General features: G+C 43.1%; 1 protein-coding gene across 4 annotated transcripts in view; it reads left to right on the top strand.

Moving 5' to 3' along the window:
* Positions 1 to 14560, top strand: part of CHN2 (chimerin 2) — a 206746-nt gene that overhangs the window by 150253 nt on the left and 41933 nt on the right. The window lies entirely within an intron of this gene.

Genomic DNA, 14560 nt, shown 5'->3' with positions numbered 1-14560 from the left:
TTTATTTTGTTTCCAAACATACTGTTAACTGTTTGTTAACTAGCAGTGCTAATAAATTCTAGGCAAGACTGAGGTTTTCTTTGTAGTTCAACAGAACATCATGGAACACATGATAAAACAAAATGTGTGTTTGTATGAAGAGTGTGTAATTAAAAGCACAATCTCACTTGAAATTCTTCAGCAGAACTCCTCTTCTAAAACTGAGAGTTTATCAGAGCAAAGTACTGTAGTATGTATTGCTTAATGTGCAACTAAGTAAAACTGACACCACCTTACTGAACAGATCCTGATCCTGTGTGCATACAGTGTCATATCTACTGGCCCATATCTATGAGATGCCAAGCACACTCAATTCCTATCCGCTTCATTGAGAGCTGAGGGCACTCTCTGGTAGGATTAGACCTTTAAAGAGACCAAAAAAAAAAAAATCCCTAAGGTTTGCTTTGCTTTGTTTTGTTTTCTCTAGCTCCTGTTAGCACTGTAGAGACAGTACAGTTAAGAAGGAGCTTGATGCACTCTGTTACTTTTTGTGTTAAGCACTACCACAATGTAAATGTTTAATAATAATAAACATGTAATTCCACAATGCCATGTTTAGAGTCCAATAGAAAGAAAGACAGCTAATTTTACAGTTGCTTGTGTCTTAAATCTGCTTGCCTTCCTGATTCATTAATAGTGAATAACTTTTTCCAGTGGGCTATAATTAAGGTGCCGTTACATCTAATGAATCATTCTGCATATTTTTATTCTCTGAAGGGAGGCTGCCTCTTCTTCATTATATTACTTAGTACATATAGCACTACATCTGTGATTTACAAGCTTGGGTGAACTTACGTTTCACTAAGTTCAGCAGAATTCAGTAAAATCATCTTTAAGCTTTGTAAATAATGGCTCACTATGATGCTCAGTACCCTGAGTAGAAAGAGGCAGGAATGGTGGATCATTTCCCTAATCTGAGATACTGGGTTAGGATCTGATTCTGAGTAGTACTGTGTGCTCTTAACTCCCAAGTGGCTCCAGAGGAAGCTGAAGATGCTCAGGAGGCAACCAGTGGCTCCTAGGGTTAACTTTTTATTTGCTGTGACATGCACTTCTCTCCAAATCCCAACATTTCTTCACATTTACTGGCTGGCAATCGTTTTGTCAGTGGTGATGCAGGACAGTTACGACCATCCTCTCGTGATAGATCGGTCTTATAGCAATTTTACAGATGGAAAAATGGAGGTGCAGAGAAGTTAATTAACTTTCCCCATGTCACACAGCCAGATACAGAACCCAGGAGTCCTGGCTTCCAGCCCCTTGCTCTGACCACTAGGTAACACATCCATTCATTACAGCATCATATTTTAAGAAGTCCTTTTACATGTCTTACTAATGTTTTTTTGCAAGTTGTCCTATTAGAAATATCTGATTGTTAGGTCACATTTAAAATCACTGCCTTTGATTTCATGATTTCTTGGTTTGTTTTTGTTCAGAGCAAATCACATATGCAACACCTACACACACATCTTTTGCTGAAAAAATATGCAGAATATAATGTACTATGTCTAAATAGGACAATTTTCTCCCAAAGAACTAATTAGTGAGATTCTAAGAAGTATATTGCATTTTATAAATATTGTCTGTATAAAGCTGCTAAAATACTTTAATTGGACAAGATCTGGTGTTCTGCTATCTGCATTGCCTCCCCACTGAATATAGAGTCCAGCTCTAGGGCCCTGATGTGATATTCAAAGCTCTCTAACAGACTGAACTTCATAACCTGAAAGATAGTCTTTCCCTTTGCAGCTATGACATCCTACAATAGTTGCATTCCATTGGAACAGGAAAACTGTTGACCAATAGTGGGAGGCTCATGAATGCTGAAGACATATTAAGAGTTGGACCTAAAGTATGTAACTCATTCTCACAAGTGAGAAGAATGACCACAGAACTAACGGCTTTCAGAACTGAGGCACCAATTGTGCAAAGACCTAGGCACTTGTTTAACTTTACGTGCTGAGAGGGGCTAGTCCCATTGACTTCAGTGGTGCTACGCATAGTGTATAAAGTTAAACACATATGTAAGTCTTTGCAAGATTGCTGCGTAAGTGCAAAACTAAGTTTAGTTTTTAATTTCCCTTAGTTTCCACACACACACAGAAACAAAAATCAACAAATAAGCTATAAACAAATCAAACTATCCTCTGGGGTGGAAAAGATGAAAACTAATAACCTCAAAATATGTTTTTATATATTTGAAAGGTATTCGGATAGATACTATGGTCACAGGACTATACAAGTACCTAACCAGATTAGATAGAGCAGCTGCACAACTATATTGGAATGGTGGCAATTATGTATTTCAAAAAATGTTTCTTTACATTTGCTGAGTAATTTAGAAATGTTTGTGTTGAGGAGATGGAATTTACTGCGTTTTTATTGTATGTTGCTGCTAGCGCTATAGAGGTAGTGGAATAAATTTGAGGCAGAGTAGTGATGTCATTCTCTCCTTTTTTTTAAAAAAAAAAAATCCCTGTTTTGGATTGAGAGCAGCCATCTGTCCTCCTTAGAACAATCACTGAAGCAGCTGTGCATGTACTGCCATCAATAACAAAAGCTGCTGCTTCGTATCAGAGGGCAGCAGACTAGAGGTCGCGGGGAGTTATAAGAACGATCAGGGTCAACTGACACCTGATGCCACGTTGTATGGAAAAATAAAACTAGGATTATACAGCCTTTATGTGCGCATTGACTAGTAGATCAGTAGGGTCACCCTTTTGTCTGTGCTTTGTCTTTAGAAGCGATGGGAATGCATGAGTGTGTTAGGGATATTTCCCTATTACCACCTTCAGGGTTAAAAAAAAAAAAGGCAGGAGGGGGAGCTGTAAGCAATGAATAAAGCAAATATTACACCATTTCTTTTGAAAGGACAGAAAAGGGGCATTGGCAGTCAGTACTTTATAATAGTTCAAAATGTACACTGTCAAACATTTTGAGTATTCTATAGCAAGCTGTGCCATGCAGTGCAATGAATCATGATTTTGATGTTGCATCTGCAGCATAGTGTAGTTCCCGTGGCTGGCTATGGGAACAGAGAACCTGATCCAGGTCCTGCTTCTGATTAGACATTCTAGAGGTGCAGAAACCTCAGAGGGCTACATAAATAGTCTGCATCTCAGGCTCACCTGTCCTGGGAGTTGGGCTTTGTGCATAATTGGGTGGAGGAGAGGAAGTGAATGCGTATGTTACACAGGATGGGCTTGCCCATTCCCCTGAGCAGCTCTTCAAATCAGGTAAGTGAGGTCTTCTTCCCCCTAAGAAGCCCCAATCTTATGGCTAACTTTTACACTCCTTGTTCTGGGTCCATATAGAGAACAGGCAGTAATACAAATCTGGACTGTAATAACCTCCTTATATACCGCCAGAAGGAGAGGAATCTATGGGACTCGGTTCATTTTTATTAAAAATAAAAAATATATACCTTGTGGAGTGAGTGCAGCAGCTACCCTCTTTTCCCTAAAGCCAGATTGCTAAATGGGGGGCAGCTTTTACCTACCTTGTCATGTTTCTCAGGCTGAATTCCAGTTTTAAGCCATCTGCCAGAGATACAGCCATGCAGCCTTGCATCTCCTTGGATGACAATCATCTAGGTAGGAGTCTGCTCCTTACCACAGACACAGGGAAAACATTCAATGAAGCCTGGTCGGGTGGAGTGTCAGATTCCACATCTGGAAAGCTACAGACACCATATGCAACCACCGCAGTAGGATCCATCGTTGGACACAGAAGAGTGTCCATAGATGCAGAACGCAGGCTGGCCACATGACAACCACAGCTGCAGAGGCTAATAGGCACAGGAATAGGCCCAGAATAATAGTGCAACCCTTGGCTCTTCATCTGCCTGTCTTCTCTACACCAGACTTAAAATTACACGTATGCAAAACAGTTTCCCATGGCCCTCCCCTTGCTTCCAGGCAGTAGAAAGATCCTGAAACAGCAGGTTGTGATCATATCATATAAAACACACCATTCTGCAGCAAAACTAATCTCCTCTCCCTTTCTCTAGAGACATGACTGTATTAGTCTGAAGTTGTTTGTTTTGTCAAATGTAACGGTTAAGGTTTGTTAAATTGCTTTTGATGACCATACTCCTTCCAGCTATGTTCTCTGTGTCTCTGATGCATCATGTTCTGCTCTCCACTAATTGTCCACTTCATCTCCTAATTTGTATGTGTAGTTGATGTCCTCATGTACTTGGCTGCATAGTTTGCAGTTTTATTACAAGAAAAAGTCACAAGACTTTGTGGAAAAAATGTGAGCAGCAAAACAGAATAGAAATGTATAACGTGATGGAAAATGTATAAACAGATTTCTAGTTCACACCCTTGGGTATTATACGGTGACACCACAATCTATGTAGGTTGGGTAGGTTAACGTTCGTATAAGGTTTACAAGAATAAGGCTGACATTTTTTTTTCTCTAATGCACACCCGGAAAATAGCGAAAGCTGAAAGCAAAATCACACAGCACTTGGTGCTAATCATTCTCAGCTCCCAGTTAGGACCATAAGGGACAAGGCCTGTAAGAATCATCTCCTGATAAACTGTGTTTTATAGATTGCCAAATCATATTGTCTCAACAAGCTATTTTACTTTATATCAATCTTTCCTTCAACTTGTGGCCTTCAAGTTCACTCACATTTAACTACCTTGCTCTAGGGGAAGATTCATGGCAATATTTGCTGTTAGTTCCAGAGAATGCCCCAACAGGCTTTCCATTCAGGCAGCTCCGCCAAAGTTACTTATGCAGTCATTTCAGAGGTCAGCACACTCTGATGAGTGGATAGTGGCTCAGAACTTAATGGCTATTTTTGTCTGGCTATGTGATTTGTGGGAAACTTCTCTGAAAATTATCCTCCTCCTCATTTTGTCATAAACCCACAAAGGCTGGATTTTTGGTTCTCAGCATGAACAGCAGCACTGACTTTGGCACATACTGTTCAAAACAAGCCTACAGAATTAGGCTGCAGTATTGATTTCGTCTCATCTCGAAGGAAGATTTCCCGCATCACAATGCAGTATTAGAATTGCTATGACAAGAAAGTGAAATAAACAAAAGATTTTCTTCAGCTACGGAAATTTACATTTTAAATGTCACTGTCTGTGCCACAGCCAACAGATGATTACAAGCCGCGTGTTACTGTCTGATAACGCATATCTCGAGGGCATTGTGACCCTTGAGATAGAGAAATGAGAATTATCCCATAAGCAATAATACATGACTGGGTGTGGGCTTATGGTGCCATATCTTAGACATGTGGTGAGGAGGTATGAGGTTAAACATCCAGTCCCTATGTCCATTGAGCAGACATGTTAGCTATATACTCTGGAGTTTATTATTGAACTCACTTGTTTTAATGGTCTGGCTGGCTGAGCTGTGCTCTATTCAAATATCTCATGATGTCATAGCTCTGAAATGTTGTAATTCAGAGCTTGATCTGTGATTTAGCTCAGTGGGAATTGAGGACTATCAGCACCTTACAGGATCTGGCCCTCAGTTAGATGGCTTCTTCAAATCAAAGACATTATCTAATGACATTATCTCATTATTATTCATGACAACTTCAACTTTGAATTATCCTAAAGGACCCTAACACTAAAACATAAATGTATCAATAACCAAATATATTCTACCAAAAAGGAGATGTGATTACTAATACTTAATTTATTTAGTCCAAGCTTATAAAATACAGAAGTGCTTACTTAATTTACTCTAAAAGATGCATAGAGAGATACTAAATGTCTGTTATTTAAAGAAAATACTGTCACAGCTTTGGCACCTCTAGAGAACATTGCCAATAGGATAACATCATCTAGGACTTTTGGCAAAATTTGGGTTAACTACTGTATCTGGATTCTGGTTAAACTACAGAAATAATGATCACTGGTGCTTTTATTATTTATAGCTGCAATAACTGTACACTGCTTTACAGATGCATTAATTTGAAATGTGCCTGTCCCAGGGAGGTTACAGTCTGACTCACTCAGATGCAGTACACAGGATAATAGTTCAATCACAATAATATGTGCTATGGGCCCCTATAGAGAGCAGGAGGGAGTACAGATATAAATTTAGTGAGAAAGGCCCAATTTTCAAATGAACTGGGATCCCAAAGGTAAAGTCTTCTATTAAGATTGCTTCAAAGCCGCCCCTTCAGGACTTAGGAGGAAACATGGGAGGTTTATTTTTGGATATATTGAATTGGAGGTGTCAGAGACAGTCAGATGTGAGACTGAGATGTTTGGGAGGTGAAGGAGACAGATCGAGCACAGAAGGATAGATTTGGGTGTTCTGAACATCAAAGTGGTAGCTGAAACCCTGGAAGCAGATTGGGTTGCCCAGGGAACCGTATAGAAGGGCAAGGAGAGGGGCCTGAGGGCAGAACCCTGAGGGATACTGACACGGGACGGGATCTAGACCCACCAAAGGAGATGCTGAAAGAGTAGCCCATGAGGTAGGAGGAAAGCAGAGACTCTCAGAAGCCTGGGGAGGAGGAGTGATTCACGCTGTTAAGGTCGCAGGTAATAAACACTAAGTACAAAGAACAGGCCCATCAGCTTTGCCAGGTCATTAGTAACCTTGACAAGGTTGGAGCTGGATTGGAGAGGATAAAAGAGAGAGTGGGAGGAAAGGAAGTTGAGACAACAGGAGAAAATAGGCTAGATCTGCTGTTACCATGTTAATCTTGTGCTTCTTCAGGGCTACTCAAGGAGAGCATAGTAATAATTTATATGCTCCTTCAGATCCCTCTTCAAGACCCACATCTGTCATGATACCTACAAGATATTAGCTGACTTGTATTGGCTAGTTAGAGGGGCAGTAGGAGCTTGATGATATGTTTTTCAAACAAAATAAATATATATTAATGATTGTGTTTTACTCCTCCTGTCTTGTACCTTTTCCTCTTAGATTATGACAGGGACCATGTCTTCATGTATATGTGGGCAGTACCTAGCGCATTGTTGGGACAACCATAAGATACATAATAAGATTTATAATGAGAACTTTGCTTGTGTCAATCAATCTAGATTAGAAAATACTGAAATCTTTTTTGGATTAATTAGTATTTAACACATGGCACATCACACCTTCAAAGTGCTGAATATAGACTTTAATGTAATGTTTGTAAGAACTAAACAATGTTTGGTTTATTTAAAAAATACCCTTAGAAATGAAAATACTATAATGGACACTTGCATCCTTTAAGGGGGAGCTCACAGCTTGGAGGAGCTCAGACCATCTTGCATTCAGGCAAAATTTTTACTGATTTCAGGAGTTTTGCTTTAAAAAATCATTTAAATCATTTAAAAAAAGGACCGCAAGTGAGGGCATCAGCTGATCAGTGTTCTCAGTGCCACAATATTTGACTACATAGTTATTTCTTCAATATTGTTTTGTGCTCCTCTCACAGCACTGGTGGAATCTAGGCAAGTTGGTGTGCAGATAAATTATTTCCCTTCTGATGGAAACTTCCATCAAAAATATTCCGGGAAAAGTATGTTCTGTTTTGATTGATTGAAAAAAGAAGCAGCAGCAGACAAAGTTCCCTGTCCTCTGTCTGCTCTACTTCCTACTTTACTTTCCTGGAGCTCAGTTCTGCAAAGCTTCACTCACACAAGTAGTGACAGGTAGTCCTGGTGACCCTCAGTGAGAGTAACAGTTTCTTATATTATTAAGAAGATTTCAGGATCAGGCCCTGAAGCACCCCACCATGTACATCATGTAATGCTCAATGTCTATTACTGTTTCTCATGCAGAGCTTGTAACAATGCAGAAGCCTCTTTTTAACTTTCTCCTTTCATTCTCTTTTGCAGTAGGGTCTATGTACTGGTTTAATATTTTGTAAACACAGCCTTTAGTTCAGTAGCCCTCATGACCATTTCCCCGGGCTCCTTTGTGGCTTGTGGCTTATGAACAGCCTGGAATACTGTAGCATCCAGGCTTCTTTTGAGGTGGCTGCTCTGAGTGCCACAGACAGAACTCTTAAGGAGGAAATTAGAAAAAAAAAATCAATACAGTTTGCAAGATTTACACAGTGTGTGTCATCTCAACATTGTCTTTTTGACTCAGGCGAGAAAGTACCACCCTGCACACTGTGGAGCATATCACACCAGCGAGGAAACAGGCAGCGCTTTGTTTATTAAGGGCTCAGTTGTGGATTTGCCACAACACCTGGGCATGGAGCAAGAGGTTGTTGCACCGCCCCAGGAGAGGCCCAGAAAAACAGATCGTGACTCAGAGAGACATGATCTGCCTTTGGGTTCATCTCCTCCTTGAAGGCCTGCACTGGCCTTATAGCTGAACCAAAGTATGCCCCTTGGCAGACGAGCGGGTGGAGCCAGGGCTCCCCCACCTATTCACCCCTCCCTGCCCATCCCATCCACTTGCATGGGGGCTGTAGAGGGCGATGCAGCAGACCCCTGGGGGCTGTTGTCCTTCCCAGGCAGCCACCCACAGTATGGCTATCTGGTGCAGGGGGATAGCAAGGCATTTTTTTGCTCCTTTATTCCCCTGCACAGGCATGCTGGATGAGCCAGAAGGTGGCCTTTACTTTCAGCAACTCTTGAGTGCTGCCCACACAGCTAAAATTGAATTTATGCAACAAGAACAACAACAAACTGAAGATTTTTTTATAAATATTTATTCTTTCCTAGCCCCCAAATCCTTTTGGTAGCAAAGAAAGTTAGTTGTGTTTTGTGGAGGATTCAGTTCAAATCATTCAATAATCTCATTCTAAAAAGGCATGCTGAAAATGCTGCCACAGCTAAACAACACTTTTCCTTCCCTTACTATCTAATTCTGGTTTAGTGATATTTACTTTACTGTACTGTAAATGCCCAACTTACTGTACAATGCACATGGCTTACTGAGCGACTAAGCAACTAAAATCCTACAGTCCATAGAGATCCCCTGATCCTCTCTACATCTTATATTCGGTTTTCGATTGTTATCAGTGTAAATATTTTGTTAAAACTAGCAACATATTTTCAGCCATCAGAAACCTCCATGTTAGCCAGAGGTATGTCAGCCTTAGCAAGAAATGATCTTTAAGTTAGTTGACACAACGTCCTGTACAATAGATCTTTTAAAAAAGAAAGGGGGGAAAAAAGCAATGAATAAAATGAATCACTTTTGAACTCTTGGACTGCACTGGAGCATGGGGAAGGAACAGAGCATCAGGGCTCATTACTTTGAGAACAGTTCAACTTGTTTGATTTTGCTGCTATTTGTTCTTTAAGTAGGGAGGGAGGGAATTTGTGTCCTATAGTATTTTGCCCTAAATCAGATTAGTTTTCAGCATCCTTTGTTGGACATTGAATCTAGTGTGGCTTCATACGATCAAGCCTGTTAAGAGAATACATTTACTGTGCACCTGCCTGTTATACATCCTGTGTTTGTAGTGAATCCTATTAAACAAATACCTGACAAAGGCATCAGCATGGTGGATAAAGCAACCTAGTGGATGAATACAATTTCAAATACAATAAACAACAAATACTGATCTGCCCTAGACATACATATGAACTGGATTAGCTTGGTTCTCCTTCTTTAAGTCAATTAGCTTAAACAATCCTATGAGAAATGCCAGTATTTCCACTAGGTACTATATGTCTGTCCTTAAAATGACATGTAATGTTTTAAAAGTAATATATTCTAATATGTAGATATTTTAAGATGTACACTATATCATCATAATCCTGTAGTTTGAGTGTTGCATCCACAATGTTATGTAAAAATATAGCTTATAAATGGGATTTTTATCAGTCCAGTGGCATCAATGCAAATGCTAAAGCATTATGAGGAAGCTGACCTCGCTGACTTTGATTCAGTCATGTTGAATATCAGAGAGGAACTATTTCATGTTTATGTTGAGGGTTCATAGCTACATAAGTGTTTTAAAAAAAATGTCCAAAGCTAGTTACTGGATTATGATTTTCTCTGTCAATGTGACAGATACATTTGAACTCATTTGAAGCTGAAGTACTGAAATATAACATGCTGAGCATTTAGGACAGAAGCCTTAAAGTGATGTGCTGATGCCCTAAGCTTTCATTCCTAAGGGCCTTATCCTGCTCCCATTGAAATCTATCCCTCTGAGAAGAAAAGGAGTACTTGTGGCACCTTAGCAACTAACAAATTTATTTGAGCATAAGCTTTTGGAGCTGTAGCTCAGGAAAGCTTATGCTCAAATAAATTTGTTAGTCTCTAAGGTGCCACAAGTACTCCTTTTCTTTTTGCGGATACAGACTAACACGGCTGCTACTCTGAATCCTCTGAGAAGGTCACTGTTATCCTCATTGAACGGGACCAAGAGCAGGTCTTAAATGAGTGTTAACGGGACTCCCTGAAGTAGAGCGGAAGATATTTGGGACAGGGATAACATTCCTCTGGATCTAAGCCCCGAACATCTGCTGGGGCTAGATACATGTATCAAATTGTACATCCCGTCCTACAACACTAAGCCCTGGTCTACACTAGGATTTTAGGTCGAATTTAGCAGCGTTAAATCTATGTAAACCTGCACCTGTCCACACAATGAAGCCCTTTATTTCGACTTAAAGAGCTCTTAAAATCGATTTCCTTACTCCACCCCTGACAAATGGATTAGTGCTTAAATCGGCCTTGCTGGGTCGAATTTGGGGTACTGTGGACACAATTCGACGGTATTGGCCTCCGGGAGCTATCCCAGAGTGCTCCATTGTGACTGCTCTGGACAGCACTCTCAACTCAGATGCACGATTGTTTGCCGTTGCTCTGACGCAGGGAGGGGCGACTGACGACACGGCTTACAGGGTTGGCTTACAGGGAGCTAAAATCAACAAAGGGGGTGGCTTTACATCAAGGAGTATTTCAGGCAGGACTTCACGGAGGGTTCCAATAAGAAATGGTGCACCTAAGTTATTGTTCTTATTGGAACAAGCAGGTTGGTCTGGCCTCTGATTGATACATGGCTAGATTTACCTCGCTGCACCTTCTCTATGAGTGACTGCAGTGTGATCTAGAGGAATGAGTCCCCTAGACGGTGGGCGGGGGAGGGGTTTGCAAATGAGTACAAAACAAATCTGGTCTATTTCTTGTTTTGATCCACTCCATCTATCTTTTACATCTTTGGCTGGCAGCAGACAGTGCAGAAGGACTGCATGCCATCCACATCTCATGGCTGCTCGGCAGAAGATGGTACAATAGGACTGCTAGCCATCCTCATCTCTTGCCTGCCCGGCAGAAGATGATGCAATAGGACTGCTAGCAATCCGTATCACCTGCCTGCTCACCATAAGATGGTTCAATAGGACTGTCTGCAGGACTAAAGAGAATGACTTGATCAAGTCACTCCAAATTTAGTCCCTGCGCCCATGTCTGCCCAGGTGCTTCTGATCGACCTCACACAGGTGACCAGGAGCACCTCGGACATGACGATGACGGCTACCAGTCCTATTGCACCATCTGCTGCCACAAGGCAATGGGTTGCTGCTTCTGTGTAGCAATGCAGTATCGCATCTGCCAGCACCCAGGAGACATACAGTGACAGTGAGCTGAGCGGGCTCCATGCTTGCCGTGGTATGGCGTCTGCACAGGTAACTCAGGTAAAAAGGCGTAAAACAATTGTCTGCCGTTGCTTTCACGGAGGGGGGCAGGGAACGGGGGCCTGACAATATGTACCCAGAGCCACCCGCGACAATGTTTTAGCCCCATCAGGCATTGGGATCTCAACCCAGAATTCCAATGGGCGGCGGAGACTGCGGGAACTGTGGGATAGCTACCCACAGTGCAGCGCTCCAGAAGTCGACTCTAGCCTCGGTACTGTGGAAGCACTCCGCCGAGTTAATGCACTTAATGCACTTAGAGCATTTTCTGTGGGGACACACACACTCGAATATATAAAACTGATTTCTAAAAAACCGACTTCTATAAATTCGACCTAATTTCATAGTGTAGACATACTCTAAATGTCTGATTAAGAGCCGATCCACTGGAGAAGATTTTTTGGGCTCAAAGCTCTGATTTCTGATCTGGCAGTGAACAGGATGTATTAATTGAAGGATGCACAGAACCGCACCATGCAGCATGTTTAGAACTCCCGGCTGATCAGTTAACAGTGCCACTCACAGGGCCGGTGCAAGGATATTTTGCGCCCTAGACGAAAGTCCACCTTGCGCCCTGGAGAGCTGCAGTCGCAAAGGGAGCGCTCAGGACCCTGCAGCGCAGCCTTGCTGGAGAACTTTCCTCCCCCGGGGAGCCGGGAGGTGAAGGTCCCCGGGAGAGGCAGTGGTGGTTAGTGCTTGTGCTGTTGATTACACATAAATCACCAAATTCAAGCCTCATCATGGTGAGGAGCTCAGGAAGGCAATCTCACACACACTCCCCTCCCGAGGAAGATTGCAGCCACCGCAGCAGCAGCGAGGCCGGGCTGGACGCGAAGCGGGATCAGATGTAGCGCAGCGCCCTGGCGGCGACAGGGGAAGGCTGCGGCAAGGCGCAGGGACCTCAGCGGCTCGCTTGCTTTCTCTTCCCCGCACGTCGGGGAGCTCCAGGGGGAGGGGACGGGACGGGACAGAAGTGCAGCCGGAATGGAGAGAAGCAGAGCTCCACGGGGAGCGAAGGCAGGGGGCAGAGGCACACCCTGGAGGGTCAGCCTTGCACGCTCCACCTCTCCCCTTCCGACCCCACGTTCCCTGTCCTCTGCGTCCTCTCCCCTTCCCCTCCATCGCTGTGTCTCCTTCCCTCCTCCTCCTCCTCCTCTCCAGCGTTTTCCTCCCTCACTCCCTCCCCAGAGACAAGGGAAGTGCCTGGGAAATGCAACCAAGGCAGGTCGTCGGAGAGCCAGCCCCACTCTCCTGTGAGAAGATGCGCCCTGCCTCAGGTCCAGGGCACAGGCTTCTGATACAGTGCAAGCAGCCACGCCTCGCCGCGGACCTCTCCCTGGCAGAAGGAGGCTGGAAGTGTCCCGGGGCGTGAGTCCCAAGCCCTCTGATTCTAGCTTCTTGATTTATTTGCTCCAGGCAGAGGTTTTCCCTGGCAGGAAAAAGGAACAAAGATGAACCCTCCTTGCGTGCACGGCTGGGTCGCCATGAGGCAACCTGTGCACAGCATGGGACAGAGCTGCCCAATGTAGTGTGTGGAAGAGACATAGAGCGAGGGAGAACCCGGTTTCGAGGGAAGGCGGCTTGGGGAAAGGACCGAACTGCGCTTCGTCCCATTTTGGATGAAGCAAAATAAAAATTTGGGGCCCCGCTTTTTGGTGCCCCCAAATCTTGGCGCCCTAGGCAGCCCTCTAGTTCACCGAGTGGTTACACTGGCCCTGGCCACTCAGTTGTGCTTTCAGTTGGAAAAGAGGGTGAGCGCAGCACCTGTTTATTTAGCAAGAGGAGCCTCAGTGGAAAAGAAACAGTAACTAACTACCAAGGCTTCTAAATCTGATAGAAGAGAGAGAGAGAGAGAGTTATGCTGCCAATTAAGTGGAAAAGAAAGGGAAAAGAAGTACATTCAGGAGAGAAACAACTAGGTCATGTCACATTTGAAAAGCTGATTTTGCAGGTTACAGGACTTGTTAGTGCACTGTATGAAATTACACAGCCTGATCTTACTGATGGTTGGCCATCTGTCCCTGCAGGTTTTCATATCGGGAGAGCACAGTTTTTACTAAGAGCATGTAAACTATGTAGTGGTGTTGTTTTAAGTCAGTGCATTAGATGAACCCTCTAGGATGTCTAAGGTATTGGGGTGTGGTAGAGCCAAAGGAAGAAACGACTTCACAAATTAACAAAAGTAAGTCTGTTTAGATCATTTAATTTGCTATTGATTTTGGGTTCAAGTGTGGAAAAGAATGGGCATAAAGGGAGAAACAAAGGGTGGCAGGGCTTGTCAGTTTCAGAAGCAGCTCTCTGGTAATATTGTCCACTCCTGTAGTACCTTCCCTCTGAGCATGTCAAGCATGTTTCAGACACTGTGAGGCTTCATTCTCTAATATCCCTCTGAGGTAGGTAACTATTATCCTCATTGTACTGATAGAGAAACAGAAATGAAAAGATTAAGTGACCGGCCCAAGGTCATTCAGAAGCCCGTGGCAGAGATGGGATTAGAGCTCAGATTTCCTGTACTGGGCTTTAACCACATGTTATTCTTCCTCCCAAACATACATACTGCAGAAACTAGAGTGGGGGAACAGCTGGACTGGTGCCACTTAGGCCCCAGACCTGCCATCTGATCTGTGCAGGATGCACCCCTTGCAACTCTGCAGAGCTCCATTATCTTCCATAGGCCTCTGCAAAGGCTAAGGGGCTCCCCCTGTGATCTGATTGAATGGCTGGGGGCTTAGTTTCCAATTTTTACTGAATGTGATCTAATTGCTCACTGCTAAGTGGACCCCCAACCAAATGCAGGCCACAAAAATGCTATTAATCCTTGGAGTACGACTGGATTTTTCACTTGCACAGGATATGAAAAAGAAGAGATTTTAGCCCTGCAAGATTAAACAATCATCAGGGTTTAACGGATTTAATCCACTGGTGTTCAGACT

The sequence above is a fragment of the Lepidochelys kempii genome, chromosome 2 (genome assembly GCF_965140265.1).
Source record: "Lepidochelys kempii isolate rLepKem1 chromosome 2, rLepKem1.hap2, whole genome shotgun sequence".
Taxonomy (NCBI): Eukaryota; Metazoa; Chordata; order Testudines; family Cheloniidae; genus Lepidochelys; species Lepidochelys kempii.
Note: the sequence above shows the minus strand (reverse complement) of the source record. Positions and strands in the feature narration are given on the sequence as shown.